The sequence below is a fragment of the Haliotis asinina genome, chromosome 16 (assembly GCF_037392515.1).
Source record: "Haliotis asinina isolate JCU_RB_2024 chromosome 16, JCU_Hal_asi_v2, whole genome shotgun sequence".
NCBI classification, from domain to species: Eukaryota; Metazoa; Mollusca; class Gastropoda; order Lepetellida; family Haliotidae; genus Haliotis; species Haliotis asinina.
Genome location: NC_090295.1, coordinates 10,031,075 through 10,046,423, shown reverse-complemented (window position 1 = coordinate 10,046,423; position 15,349 = coordinate 10,031,075). Strand labels below are relative to the sequence as shown.

The window sequence follows — 15,349 nt, the reverse complement described above, 5'->3', positions numbered from 1 at the left end:
CCACCTTCATAGCAATATTTCAAAACTATCACGGCGGGGAGATACCAGAAATGGGCACGTTGGGAATCAAACTCGGTTCTTCGGCGTGATGAACTGACGTTTCAACCACTAGGCTACCCCACCGTTCATAACTGTACACGTGCGTGAGGGAAGGCTTACGTTATTCAGGTAACAGATTTAGGGATATACACGAGGTTTCCTTGAATTACAGAACTGATTCCAAAACTTCCTTCATTTATCATATGCCTCGTTGTGTGAGTCTACATCTACGACATTTTTTATACCAACTTTGGGAATCGAACCCAGGTCTTCGGCGTGATGAACTGACGTTATATAACTCTAGGGTACCCCGCCGTTGTTTTCTGTGTGTTGGGGAGGAGTTACGTTATTCGGGTAAGAGATTTCATGGTATTCATGAAAGGGACGAAGGGAAGGGGTACTACGGTTTTATAGTAAGTGTGGTTTTCTGACTACATTATTCCTGTACGTGTTTCAAGGTATTTGAGTCACACTGCTTAAACATATGAAATTATGTTACACATATTGAAAGTTGTAAAGATCAACATATTGATTTATATTTGTTTCACTTATAATAGCTCAGTTTGTTAAGGAAGTAAATAATTTAGTTAATAATATTTACCATGTCATGTTGCACCAGTATTCTGCAAAATATGTTAGTATTAATGGTTAAAGGGTTTATTTCAATTTCATAGTTTTTAATGCTACGTTTCATTTTTGAAGAGGTGTTCATTTTATGTTAACCTTAATAAGAAGGGAGATAACTTTCAAACTGGGGTGTTCCGAATCGCACGTGGTTTGTGCAGCAAGGTCATGTGAGGTTTATAGTTATGGTAAGCCTTACCATAACCTCACTTATTTGACAATTCATCTGGAGAAATTTGGCTGTAAATGAATTTTCTTAACTTGCGCCATAGCTAATAAGATATTTTTTCACAATTTAGGTTTTATGGCTGTTTCCAAATTGGCTTTGACCTCAAATTTTCCCCGACTCAGACTATTTATTTCGTAGATGATGGCCGTGATCTTGTGTACCTCAAATTTTGTTCACAGGTATTCTTTTGGCTTAAAGATGGTTTGAAAGATGTTTGAAACATTAAGTTTGTTGTTTATTGTATGTAATTAAGATACAGGTTTTGCCCACTGTATTTGTGAAATTTGTTTGTGCTGCAATTTACATTGTCCAAAATGTTTGCCATTTCGTTGCATATGTGTAAATAGGCAACTTGATGTACTTAATTGTGTTCTTTCCATATTGTTATGATTTATCTAATGTTTGAAACGTAGGACTAAAAGGAAATGAAGAAACAGGAATTTCATGTTGTTATCAACAACAGTTTGACCTGTTGGAGAATCGAGCCAGTAGTCTGCGTCTTGGGGTAAGGGTGGTTTTCCGGCAACATTCGCTCTTAGGAGATTTCATGGCATTCGAGTCCCATTGCATGAACATAAAGATTTATTTAACAGGTACTGACAGTTTAACCGGTTGGAAAATCGAACCAGTGGTCTGTGTCTTGGGGTAAGGGAGGTTTTCTGGCAAAATTTATGGTATTCGGGTATAGAAGGAATCAGGGTATTTGAGTCATCTTGCATAAACATGTAGAATTATGTTTCACGAATTGAAAGTTTAACCTGCTGGGGAATCGAACCAGTAGCATGGAGCAAACGGCTAAGTAACCGGCGCATATCTGCAAATTACGAACCTCTGACGTTCCACTATATCCTAGTGTCTAAGACTGACGACCATAGTTGACTTCATAGCACAACTGACACAAATGAGAGACACGAATGACATGTTTACACTGCATATTTCACGTGTCTTTTTTTCTGGGTGGGTGGGGTGGGGGGGTGGGTGGGTGGTGGTTTGTACATCACTGACTCCCCAATCACACAAGTTCTACGACATTAAGTAATAATATCAGCAATATCAGCGTCAAAATGTCAAAATGTTTGAGATACAAACACGTCACAATGCATTCCAGCATTCGTTTGATACTGACTTTCCTCAAAAACATATGTATTAGATCTACTTAGACACTGAACCAATCCATATCCTAAGACTCATTTTCAGAGTAATTCGTATGTACATCAACCAACACAGTGTGGTTGCACAATATCGTGTGTGTCACGCCGCTCATTAAGCAGTGATTTCACACACAATCAGGTATTAAGGCAACGTGAATACGTAAACACGATATATATTTGCAATCATGGTGCATTAAAGTAGAAAACTGACTACACTAAACCTTCTTGTGCCTGAATGCCTGTGGAACGAGAAACAATGTACCATATGTTTGCTCTCGATGAGGCGCCCAGTTGATGTTGTCACATTCAGCCGCTGACATCGACATCAAACCCACATTTAACCTGTATGAAAGCCTGCAGTTTATAATGGGGCCACAGTCAATGCTAGAAACATTCCCGCCTTACCTTGTGTCGCTTGCTTCGTGTCGTCTGCTTACTCGGTTTGGGAAACCATTGAAAGAAGACGATAAATTATGCTGACAACCGTTGCTATGCCTTCTTACTGAACAGGGAGTTCATCGTCAAAGGATCGATTTTCTGTAGGAACTGGTTATAGTGCTATGTACCACAGTGCATGGAGAAAGATGGTGGATTATTTCGGAAATTCACAAAGCGCTGCGCTGGATGAGAGAAAATCACAGCAGACGACAGTTCATCTGCTGCCGGTTCAGGTGGTGAGCGCAAACGTTCCCATCATTCAATAGGAAATGTAGATATCACCGAGCTCGTGTCAAACGCGTGCATCGATCAATCATCCGGGACTTTCCGGAAGAAGGGAATAGCCTGACGTCATTAATTGAATCAATTTCATAGTGGCTTGTTTCAGCGGTGATTGCACTGCGTTTGGTAGTTGGCGTTTCAATAGTGACATTTCTGTTCGACAGCTGACAATGTTCATGACACCCAAACCGTTGCATAATGTCCAAAGCGTAGTTATAATTTAATGTTAACACACGTGGACACGTTTGCTTAAGTACTATTCAAAATCCCCGGTCCCCAAGTGAGCTCAAGTTGACAAGGTGACCCAAGTTAATAAGAGTTCCGCCCGTAGCCCCCGACCCCATCAAAAACCAACATTACAAACTGACATGCATACCTATCCAAATATACATTCAATAAATTAGAACAGGTGTGAAAAAAACAATTAATGAACTTATTTCAGTGTTGGAATGTTACACTGGGGAAGGATTCTGCTGGAACAAATGCCTGTGTTTTCGCCATCGTTTTTGTGTAGCTCTGTGATCCATCTATCTCCGATTTTAGAAAAATGTTTTAGGATCGATAATGCGAATCTGGTTGTTTTGGGTTTTTTTTCTTTCTGTTTATCCTCTTTGATGTATTCTTAACTTTACTATCGTTTTTACTGGATTTTTCTATATTTTTAGGACTACTTGTCTTGTACTAAAGCGTTTAATCTTTCACAGGTGTGTATTAAGATTGACATCTGTGCGGTTTATTTCGTTGTATTGTCCAAGTTGTCCATATCGGATGTTTAGCCAGGGTGAACAATGTCAATCCAGGTTGGAAATATGAAAATATTCATTTAAAACAACACTCACACGAGACATTTGGACGTTTACGCAAAACGGTTGCAGTTACGTATATGTTTAGTGTATGCCACGTATACGTTAAAAACACTCGTTCTGTTTCATGGGTCCCGGGGTAGAATAGGTCTTCAGCAACCCATGCTTACCATAAAAGGTGACTATGCTTGTCGTAAGAGGCGACTAACGGGATCGGGTGGTCAGGCTTGCTGACTTGGTTGACACATGTCCTCGGTTCCCAATTGCATAGATCGATGCTCATGTTGTTGATCACTGGATTGTCTGGTCCAGACTCGATTATTTACAGACCGTCGCCATATAGCTGGAATATTGCTAAGTGCGACGTAAAACTAAACTCACTCACTCACTCACTGTTTCATGGGAGTACGTTTAGTTACATTTCCTTTTGAATGGAATGCTAATTATAGAAACCAACACCAGAGGATCATCGACTGTGTTGCAAGGCGAACATGTACATAACTTTGATAAGGGGCGGTGAGGTAGTCTAACGGTGAAAGCATACGCTCGAGAACATCCGAAACGGCAGGGGTGGATATAGCGTTTTAAGGAGAAGGGAGGGTCCACAGTTCAGGAAGGGGGTGGGAGGGGGTGGGGGATGCACAGTTCAATTTCAACCGTTTCTACGAGAGCTTCAATGGTCGTGTATAAAACTATAAGGACACGGGGCACCATGTGCCAACCACCCCAGGACCCCTCCATGAATGGGCCTAACACACCGTACCCATGGGGGAATCGAACCAAAGTCCTCGAGCCGAGTTAATGCTAAATGTTGTCCCGTTAGGCTACCTTACGCCCTAGATGGCTTCGAGGACGAATATGCAGACATATAGAGACAAATATGTTAAACAGGTTTTGCACAATATCGAATCCTAATTTTATGCGAACACGGACTGCGTTGACATAAGTATTCGTGTTTTTGTTGCAAACTCAGACAATACAAACCATTTGTAGTAACAGAAGACGATCAATAGCGCATCGAAAACTGAAACATATGGTGGATACATCGGTAGATCGGGTCTCGGGCAGATCTGCAGTCCGAAGGAACAGCTGTTTTGTCGCCTCTGTAACTTATGGTCTTCGGCTAATTAACCAAAAGCATTATTTATATCTAAAGTAATCTGTAATTGTTTCCTCAAAACAAATTTACAGGTCATCCCATCTTTTAGCAAGCGTACGCTGGAGGATAGTCCAACCAAAACTAGGCCACCGTCTCTTTATGAATACTAGTACGTAAGAGGTGACCAACGGGATCGGGTGGTCAAGCTCGCTTACTTGGTTGGCACATGTCACCGCATCTCAGATGCGTAATTGCCTATGCTGTTGATCACGGCATTATCTGGTCCAGATTCGATTATTTACAGACAGCCGCCATATAGCTGAATGTTGCTCAGTGGAACGTTAAACAACCAAGCCAAGCCCCCATGAATAAATCAATCAAATATAGACAGCTGTACATTTCGAATACACATAAATCAAGGCAGTCATTCGTTTAAAGTAATTTAGATATCGTCAGAAGAGTTCAGTATTTCAGAAAATTCAATATTAGCTCTATGTTCGCCATTTTGGTCCAAATCAAAATAACATGATTTCTCAAGTCGTGTTTGATTGGGCGTTCATCATATATTTAGTCTACAAGGTCACATTTTATGTATACATTATACTGAAACGATTGTTAGGGGGAGGGGTGATTTTATCAGATGAAGTCTAACGTGGTTATAGGTTATTGCACTTATAAAGCATGAGTGAGTGAGTTTAGTTTTTCGCCGCTCGTATCGTATCAATATGCCAGTAATATTACGGCCAGAAATGGGCATCAAACAGTATACCCATGTGAGGAATCGAACCCTGGTCTTCGGCGTGACGAGCGTTTTAACCACTAGGCTACCCTACCATCCGCGACGTGCCTGGGCGTGTGTATGTATGTGTCGTTGAGTGACTGCTTGGGGGTTTTATAGCACAAACGTAGTAGTATACAATGCCGTTTTTAAACATAATACTCTACTCAAACACATTTCACACATTTCACACATTACACACCCTCCAAGCTGCACAGCATTGTAGCAACAGCATTGTAACAACAAGTACCAGTTTAAGCGTCTTATAGCATGACAAGGCGGGGTGGAACATCGGCGCTTGTGACAGACGATGGACCCGCTCTACACCACCATGCAGTTGATAGTGTGCGAATCTGTCTGTGCAATGTGTTTGTTAATGCATCATTTAACTCCAAACTCGCCGATATTCCAGCTAAATGGCGCAGGTCTGAAAATATGGATCAGACAATCCAGTGATTGATGTCATAAGCATATACGATGACACGTCGGTCATATGTGAAGAAATACACGATAGAGAGGAGGTGATATATCAATTCTCAAACATTTTAACAGAACACAGGACAAATTTTATGGATAGCAACTTCTTGGGTTTATTTTCACGACGTTTCGAGGCTTATCCTAGCTAGGATGGGTTCAGCTCAACCTGATGAGGGGGCTAGGATAAGCACCGAAACGTTCGTGAAAATAAATCCAAGAAGTTGCTATCCATAAAATGTGTCCTGTATTACTATGCCAACTTCTAAATGCCTTTGAAGAATCATATTTAACAGAACCTTTTCGCATATGTTACTTTCACACCAGCAGAGGGTTCACCGTTTATCTGATAGTTCCAGTTCAGTTTGTTTTCACGAACCAATGCTTTTGGTTTGTTGTTCAATATTAAAAGGTCGTTGTGTGTGAAAGAGTGGGAATTATTTAGTACGTACATGTTGCACATTTCCTGGTCAGTGAACTATGTTCAGTCAGCAGTGAGTGAGTGAGTTTCCAGCAAGATGCCGGCTTGTAAATAATCGAGTCTGGACCAGACAGCCCAGTGATCAACAGCATGGGCATCAAGCTGCACAAACGCCACTCCGCAGGGGTTCAAGGCGCCCTAACGAGCAACTGTTCGAATGTAATGTTGACACCACTGTTAAACGAACAAACAGCCAAGCCATGAACTTCCCTACCAAAGACATACGTCTCTCTTTTCTGGTGGGGCGGTGGGGTAGTCTAGTGGTTAAAGCGTTCGCTCGTCACGCCGAGGACCCGGGTTCGATTCCCCACAAGGGTACACTGTGTGAGGCCCATTTTCTGGTGTCCCCCGCCGTGATTTCGCTGGAATATTGCTAAAAGCGGCGTAAAACCAAACTCACTCACTCACTCACTCATTCTTTCCTGGTTATCGATTACATGTTGTGACTGGTACCTTGCGTTAATTTACTTCTTGTCTTGATTTTCTTTCATTTCTTGCTTTTTTGTGAGTTTTGACTTTTATGTTTAAACTCTCCTTTCCTTTTTTTTATTTATTTATTTATTTATTTATTTATTTATTTATTTATTTATTTATTTTAAAACATGAGCATCAGTTTCACCTGCTTTCGTCACAATTCGATAAACAGGTGATTCTCAAACATATGCATAGTCGAAAGTCGGAATCAGTACCATGCAGAGAACTCCTGTCAGATATGTTTAATGATAGGAAAGAGTTTCGTCCCTTTTATTGTTTAAATATTCAAGAAGGACCACACAAGGGCCAGTGCCATCTAGGCGTGTGCTATAACTGTATGTGTTAATCTCAAACTGTGTGATTAATTGTGCGTCAACTTTACAGTATACTCCGACAGGGTTCTCAGCCTTAATGAAAGTCGGCAACAGACTGCGGAACATCATTTTCCTTTGATTAATGTCAACCAGACTGATTAGATGGTACGCCACTGACTGAAATATTAATTCATTTGAACGAAGAACACAATTACAACGCGTGTACAGTATTTTCACATTAGTGGTATATTCCAAACCCAACACGACGTTAAGATGAATAACACAGTAAGTGAGCACAATCACTGGGTAACTTATGAAGGTCGTGGATTTGGATGTCTCTTAGGATAACCCTTTCAGCGAACAATACAACAGTTACTACGTTCATGAAAAACCCTCTAAAAGTGATTGGGTGAGTTTAGTTTTATGCCTCTTTAAGCAATATTTCAACAATATCACGTGGGGTAACCGGAAATGGGCTTTCTGACATTGTGCCCATTTGGTATCCGAACCCGGGTCCTTGGTGTGACGAGTGAACGCTTAACCACTAGGCTACCTCACTGCCCCGCCTCAAATGAACTGACAGCCGTTAGAAGCTGTCTGTGATTCTTTTTCCGCCTACTTCATGTATGGTATAGTCGAAATACACGTAACGAACTAAAGTTGGTGCTCTTATTGAGAACGTTATAACCGTAGTTTACTGATTATTCTTACGCCTTCTTCAACACCACCACCACCATCATCATCATCACCACCACCACCATCATCATCTTCACGGTCATCATCATCATCATCATCATCATCATCACCTACCTCATGCAGGTGTGCTAAATTCGATAATAACTTCAAAACACCGTGCTTCTGATGCAGAATATATATGCACACATACAAACATACGCACACACATACACATACATATACACATATACAACCGTACACATACACTCATGTGTGTGTGTGTATGTATATAGTATGTATACAGGTAGAGATATGTGCGCGCGCACACACACAACACAATTACACACAGTACACACTACACACATAGACACACACCTGCATGACAATCCCCACTCCACCCTTTCATATTTTAGTACGGTATTTGATGGTATTTGCCAAGTTGGTCTTTTCACTTCAGGACTATGTTTCGTAATGATCTGGAATGTGTTTGGATTGTTGTGATACTTCCGCTGTTGGAACAGACGTCGGCGAAGTCGTATCGAGAGTCAGGAAGCACGTGGAGAATGTCAAGGTATTACTAATTCTAATTACTTCCATTACTGTGGTAGCATGGCAACACAACAATCTCCACGGTAACAAGGAATACATGAACGTGGTATCAAATCAGCTTCCACTGCTCCTTCGTAACGATGTCACAAGTTCAAGACGTCAAGACCAAGTCGCCATCATCTGTTTATAACGCGAGTTGTGGGTGTTCGTTGAAGGGTAATAGCAACATTAAACTGACACATAGCATGCAGCGATATGAATATTCGCTTCAGCCTATTTTGTTTATGGTTTAAAATGTCATACGTCAAGACCAAGTCGCCATCATCTGTTTATAACGCGAGTTGTGGGTGTTCGTTGAAGGGTAGTAGCAACATTAAACTGACACATAGCAAGCAGCGATATGAATATTCGCTTCAGCCTATTTTGTTTATGGTTTAAAATGTCATATTAACCAGGAGATTACATCTAGAATGTATTAATACACCATCACTTCACATACGATGACTCTCTGAAATGGAACGCGAGGGAACAGATGTTCCTGACAAATTAAACAAAGTGGTGAAAAGTACTCGAATCCACTAAAATCAGCGATGAGACCAGGTGGTCATGAAATGAGATAACTTAAGTAACATCATCAATGCAGAAATATTTCAGTAATAAAGTGCCAGACAGTAATGAGATGTAAACATGGTGTAAGTCAAGATATAAAACAGTCTGGCTTACCCAACTGCGGTAAACTACTTTTGTAACGAGCTAAGGGATATAACGAACTGGTGTTCTTTTATTTCTCCCGGCTATTTCACTTCAGTCGAAATGCGTTTAATGAACTTTTGCTGTAACGAAATAAATATAGTAGTCCCTCGGGGTCCGTTATGACCGAAGTTTACTGCAAGTGTGACGTAACCTGTCATGCTTGAATGAGTGAGTTTAGTTATAGGCCGCTTTTAGCAATTTTTACAGCAATATCAAGCAGGGTACTCCAGAAATCTGTGTCACACATTGTGCCCATGTGGGGAATAGAACCCGGTCTTCGGCGTGACGAGCGAACGCTTTACCCACTAGGCTACCCCACAGCACCCTATTTGTAAACAAAATGTATTGAATGACTTGAGCATCCTCCGTGTACCCGGTGAAACATTACTGAAAACAAAACAGTTAAGGATGGTGAATGCTTGTGGGGATGTGATATGTTTTAATCTGCTTCAGTCGTATAAAACTATAAAACTCCTCATATACTATAAGTCCTCATATTGTCCTCCTCTACGTTCACTATGATGGCGTCGACGAATGCTTATCAGGACCTATCATGATATATGCTAGCAACACGACAGTGAATAATTACGTTCTGTTCCTCTGGGTACTTTGTTATTCACTAGGCGTTAATCTTGTGAGACGGGGTTGTGAGGTTAGGAGGATGTCTCAGTCAATTGGGTTATCCGTCATGAGTACGGGCGGCTGCTTCATTTCAACGTTGGTAGGGGAGTTGGTCGTGGTCTCGCCCACTCAACTCATTTTGCAGGTTTTAGCCATGATCTGACATTTATTTCATAAATCTCTTGGAGTTTCAGCTAAAACGATCCTTCTCTTTCCCCCTTCTCTCTCTCTCACACACACACACACACACACACACACACACACACACACACACACTATTTTCAATGACGCCACGTCTAACATTATGAAAAGGATACACACCATATGTCTTATAATGATAACAGGTTATCCTGTTTTGATAGATAACATGGTTTATGGATCCAGAACAAATGAAAACGTTCTATTTCTTGCAGTCTTTGGGTTTGCTGATATACTTAGGAGATAAACATACTGTGTTGGGAAATCAGAGGTATATAACGAAATTATGATAGGTCCAGACTTGATTGAAAACCGAACGCGTAGCCATTACCGTGTTATTCAGATTTTAAACAAATACTTAACGTGTTGGAAACTCAGAGGTATAAATACCTCTGGATGACTTTGATTAACCAATCACAATCCAGTATTTACTGAAGTCATGGTAGAATGAACAATTTATTGAAATGACGTAATTGTTGAAATGACGTAAGTTAACTTGATAATCAAGAGGCATGGGCATGCATACTTTTCACAAGGGCAAGCCTAATTATTCTGTTTGGTGCCCAGAGGCACCCTTCGAAACACGCAATCACACACACGCACACGCACACGCACACGCACACGCACGTCGCTAAATAAGTGTAATAACGACCCATGACATCTCATCATAGAGCATCAGTTCAGATGGACATATACTCATCTGGACAAACACGCAACGCGGGTCTGGCGTTTAACTAATCTGTTTCACTGAACAAACGTATTCCCCACAGAAATCGTTCGTTCGCTAAAATTGCTAATTTGAGCACAAAGCAACATGACAACTCAATAGATCAATACCAGAAGAGACTTGACTCTCATCTAATGCCTCCTCGACATACTGCTCGACAACAGATGCGATGGGTAAGGGAGGTAACTCATAACAGTATTGCTCGCGTCCGGTACTGCTAACCAGATTGTATTGACGTGAATAGGTGTTAAGTGTGTGGTTAATATGTCATAAGTACATGAACAGTTTCAGCTCCTCCAATAAATAGGTTCAGTTCATTAACACTCACTTGGATTACTGATTTTTTTTCAAACTGTTGTTTCGGAAAAAAGAAATGTTCAAAATGCTGATTCTAAAAGTATTTTTTCCATATAAGTTCCTCGATAGTAAATTTGACTTTACCCGCAAACCAAACAATACTCCAGATTGATTGACTGAACATTGATTACACTGGGGGGCGGTGGGGTAGCCTAGTGGTTAAAGTGTTCGCTCGTCACGCCGAAGACCCGGGTTCGATTCCCCACATGGGTACAATGTGTGAAGCCCATTTTCTGGTGTCCCCCGCCGTGATATTGCTGGAATATTGCTAAAAGGCGGCGTAGAACTATACTCACTCACTCACTCACTTGATTACACTGGTAGACGTAACTGACATTGTCCTTTCAGAAAAAAAGTCGTAATCGGAGCAAATAGTTTCCCCCAATGAGCTCAACTCGTCGAGAGTGGTAGGCTGACGGTTTAAGCGTTTTCTCGTGTCCGTAAAAAGCGGCGTAAAACAATACTCGTCAACCCAACTCGGCGCAGCAAATCGCGCGTGCATCCGTTATCAAGGAGACAATACACATGCGTGTTCGATAGTAAATACGACATAATGAATTATTGAACCATAGACCAAGAAATGGCTTCTCCAAGATGTTACTGATTTTCTATCGAGTGCCGATTTACCGTTGAGTGAAGACAATTTTTCTAAGGTATCAAGACCCGTGAAGGTCCCGGGGTGGAATAGGCCCTCAGCAACCCATGCTTGCCATAAAAGGCGACTCAGCTTGTCGTAAGAGGCGACTAACGGGATCGGGTGGTCAGGCTCGCTGGCTTGGTTGACACATGTCATCGATTCCCAATTGCGCAGATCGATGCTCATGTTGTTGATCACTGGATTGTCTGGTCCAGACTCGATTATTTACAGACCGCTGCCATATAGCTGTAATATTGCTGAGTGCGGCGTAAAACTAAACTCACTCACTCACTAAGGTAGCAAAGTATCGATCACGTCGGCGCAGACCAGAAATGGGCTTCACACATTGTATCCATGTGGGGAATCGAACTCGGGTCTTTGGTGTGACGGGCGAACGCTTTAACCACTCGGCTACCCCAGCATTCCTAAACAGGAGCATTACAGACCAAGCATCTGGAAATGTTGAACTTTCAGAGAATGCGTGTATTTTTCTTATTTTGGGGGGAGTTATTCACAGCGTTCAAACTAGATATTCAAGGTAAAGGCATATATACTACCTCAGATCACACACAACATCACCTTACTCTATACGTACACCTGCGCAGGGGCAGGTAACCTCCTGTGGTATGGTTCATCTCCGTGGCCGACACTATTTTAACACATCACCTTCTAGCATCAAATACCACAGCTTCGATTGTATACGCATTTTTGAGAAACACTAATCATCGTCGTCGGCTTTACAGTCGTCACCATCATCGCCAATATGATAGTTTTATAGATTTATATAGATGAATGCAACAAAAGGGCTTCTGGTGACAATGGCATATTGAGGCTGGTTTTGGCTAACCAGCAACTCCGGGTCTTTACCCCATTCAGACACAGCTCAGTAAGAATGATACTCCTACCACGAAGTGGGAACTTAATGGAGGATGTGAAGACTCACCAACGCTGTGGCTTGTCAGAAGGGAGGGGTCAGTGGGGTAGCCTAGTGGTTAAAGCGTTTGCTTGTCACGCCGAACACCCGGGTTCGATTCCCAAATGGATACTATGTATTTCCCGTATCCTCTACCTTGACACTGCAAAAGCGACGTAAACTCACCCATGGCCACTAAGATGCTCTAAGTGGTACGTTTGGTCAGTCTTCTGATCTGCGTGAAGAGATCAGAACGTACCCATAGGAGCAAGTGAGACATTTATTATTACTATAAAATACTTCAGTTGTATGTCGGGGTGTTCAGATAAACGTAGGAGAGAAGTGATTCAGATCACTTTGACCGGGGACGGGTACGGCGCTTGTAGACAAGAACGGGTTGCATCCAGGATTCGAACCCCAGACCAGTTAGCCGATCGTGACAAAGCTAGGTTACTCAGGGAAAAAAATAGAGAGGCCAGATAGGCCACTAGGCCACTAGCCTTTATTACTAGTGTGTAGATCACAGAAGATGATTTTGACAAGCCAATCCTTAACAGATAAATGATGGATCACTTAAAGTCATCATATTTTATGATGAGACAATACAGGACACACGATCATAGAAAATAGTCCTGACAAGGTGCTTTTACAAGAAATACGAAACAGAACTGACTGCATTCTCTCACTAACACAGCCTTTTGAATGACTTAATAATCTATATGGCTTATATTCTGACATTCTGTCTTGTTTGTTAGGGAAGGATTAAGGAGTCGCGTTCGCTTACTGTGCACCCAAAACACTTCACCGATGACCCAACAGTTTGACCCAACGTACAAAGTATTCGAGCAGACGTCACTTTCAACGTACACCTCCTGTTCCGATCGCATGTTTGCAAAAGAACGACAAGGCGTAAGTTTTCAGACACCAGCATCATACACTCATCACGACCGGAACGACATAACTGTACGAAGCATACAGCGGTAACACATATAGACGCATAAAGATATACATTCAGTACGCACAGGCAGGCGTGTGTTATGCCCGTACTGAAATGAAGCCTTCTTTGAATGATGACTAAGAAGCTTTATGAACACAACTGGGACACTGAATACATGCCATATACAGGAGAGTGTAAGGTTGTGACAATGTAGATTATACTCACCTTATTTCAGAATACTGACGTTCGTGTTCACCACCAACATCCCAGTTGAATCGATCCTCACATATGTGTCGTCAGTTGTTGGCGGGGCAGTGTTTATGTCCGATACATACAACCACAACAGGTGTCCACGAATCTAAATATAGCCACAGAGCGTTTCAAGCGCCATTCACCCATAACGGCTGTGGTATTCGTCTTGTTAAACAGTGCGTGTAGTATCTTTATACACCAACTGCTCGAGTTGTCACTTGAAATTGTGTTGTCAGTCGGAACGTATAAAATGTGTCCTCTTTGACGTATCTGCAGAGAAAGTTCTGAAATTGTTGTCGTGGTAAACTGACTATTCCAACAGGTTTACTGAGCGGTCATGGTCCGTCTTACCAGTTGGGAATGGTCAACAGATAAGCCACATGAGTCGTGACACACTTCCTTTATACATTGATATTGACAGCATATGGTTGCAAAACAAGTTGTGAATAGATAAAGTAACATTCCATATACAGCAAATACCGTCAATGCCAGAGATTAACCAAACTCAGATATCCACCGACACAGATGACCTGGGGCAAACCAGTGTTATAAGTGTGATCAGCTTAAAGCAATGTTGACACTAGATGTCCTTGACTGAGATCCCGCCGTGTATGAAATACATGTAAGCACTGGCCTCTTCTATTCGGGTGTTCCCATACAACCCTTTTTCAAATTAATAAATGGAAATTAAATACCACAGGCACAGTAAACTACTCTTTTAACGTTTACAACGCCCTGTCGGCTGTAACCAACTGTGTCTTTTTTCCGCCTCGTGAATTTGCTGTGTACTTCAGTCTAAATGCGAATAATGAACTGCGAAATGTTTTTGTAGGTTCGAAGCTCTGACGGAAGGAGAAATATGAACGTATACACACATACAAGTAAAAGGTTTGTACATCTAACTTCACTGAAAGAATCCTCCACTCACGTGAAACGTATGCATCTGGGTTTTTTAATTTTGTTTCTTTGATGATTTTATTGTGTGACGTGTCAATATGAAACGCCGATGTCCGAATATGACGTTTCTCCCTCCACAGGTGCGTCTGGACGAGGACCAGGAAACGACTCTTTAATATACGTACCATAAAGTCACAGCGTTCCCAAACTCGATTGAAACGGTTTCCATTTGGGCGTTTAAGGAGAAACAGCACACAAAATGAACTGACCGCTGAAAATCAGTGACGACATGATCACATGTCTTTCAAAAGTGGTGGCAGTCTGGTGATTAAAGCGTTCGTCCGTCACGCCGGAGACCCTGGTTGGAATTCCCACATGGGCTACAATGTGTGAAGCCGATTTTTTGTGTTACCCGCCGTGATGTTGCTGAAATATTGCTGAAATCCGGGTCTTCAGCGTGATGAGTGAATGCTTTAGCCACAATGATAAACCACCGCCCCAATACACTTATGAAATTCAGATTTGCTGAACATGAAGCGTTCCAAACTCACATCAGGAAATCAAACGTATCCGTACACATCATAGAACCATTCCCTGTAAGATGTATTGGAGAAATGTAATATATAACATCAAACCGCCGGGTATGT

At 41.7% G+C, this 15,349-nt stretch overlaps 1 protein-coding gene across 2 annotated transcripts in view; it reads right to left on the bottom strand.

Annotated features, from left to right (window-relative positions):
- LOC137268600 (cationic amino acid transporter 4-like) overlaps positions 1-13,864 on the bottom strand; it is a 41,785-nt gene extending 27,921 nt beyond the window's left edge. Inside the window, exon 1 of one of the 2 annotated variants that reach the window (XM_067803171.1) lies at positions 13,779-13,864. The gene's annotated coding sequence lies outside the window, so the exon portion shown is untranslated. Of the gene's footprint in view, positions 1-2,448; positions 2,702-13,778 lie in introns of those variants that run through there. The other variant, XM_067803172.1, reaches the window with a different exon arrangement.
- Positions 13,865-15,349: the final 1,485 nt, after the last annotated feature.